Below are 983 nucleotides of genomic sequence, written 5' to 3' on the forward strand. Positions count from 1 at the left end.
AAATCTGTTCTTATCAGTTTAATATCTGATACGTCCCCTACCCGGGGACTACATATTAAATTGATTTTTGGATCACGGAGCTTGCTCTGTCCACTCCACGCATCGGCCTGGTATTGCAGTGTTTCCAGGAACGGTGTGCTTCCCTTTTCAGGGATTGCTGCTTATTGTGATGAATAACAGAAAAAGGAACGAGGGCTTTGTCTTGGCTCCCCCTGAGGTCTGCTCTTGCAGATGCCGTGGTTGCTGTTTTATTGAGAGTTCTCCTCGGATGCATCCACCTGAGGTCTTGGAGTCTTTCACTAACGAGCTGATGCATCGAATCAAGGTGTGAACTCTGGTGTAAAGGAAGGTAGAATCCATTAAAAAAGATGAAACCTTTGTTTCTCAGATACCCGATCAATCTGTTTTGATTTGATTCTCTTCTAAAGGCAGCTGAGTGATCTGAATCAGGGGTGTTTGATTAAGGGACACAAGAACACGATTCTGGGGGGGCAAGTGTTATGCTTGGTATGGGTTGTGCGTGTGTGAGAAAAAAAAAAAAAAAAAAAAAAAAAAGAGATCACTTGCGCTCTTGAAAAAAACAGCCCCTGGTGTGGTCAGACCTCACTTTTCAGGTCGAGTCGGACTGGCTGCTGACGAGAGCTGTAGCTGTTTTCATGTCTGTTTGGTTGTGCAGTTTCATTTCCTTTTCCTTTTCCTTTTTCAGCTTGCAGCGCCGCCAAGTGGGCGCCTGACGCAGCAATCTTTTTACCACAGGGCCCAGCATCGCGCATGGGCATGCCGATTCGGGTGAAGTGATCTCATTCTCCTCTGGAGTTATAGCCATTTAGCAACCTGGGCCACACGACCTTCGAACGCTTTTGAGGGCCCCTCGCCAAGGTGGGATGGAAATTTCCACTTTTTTTTTGATGATTATTGACCGCCAGACCTGTGAGAATTTTTGTGCTGCTTTTGGTTCGACTGGGCCAAATACCTGGTGCTAT

At 46.4% G+C, this 983-nt stretch overlaps 1 pseudogene; it reads left to right on the forward strand.

Annotated features, from left to right (window-relative positions):
* Positions 1-144, forward strand: LOC122143340 (annotated as a pseudogene; the record flags this gene model as incomplete).
* Between the last annotated feature and the right edge of the window lie 839 nt (positions 145-983).

The sequence above is a fragment of the Cyprinus carpio genome, unplaced genomic scaffold, assembly GCF_018340385.1.
Source record: "Cyprinus carpio isolate SPL01 unplaced genomic scaffold, ASM1834038v1 S000002310, whole genome shotgun sequence".
Classification (NCBI taxonomy): Eukaryota; Metazoa; Chordata; class Actinopteri; order Cypriniformes; family Cyprinidae; genus Cyprinus; species Cyprinus carpio.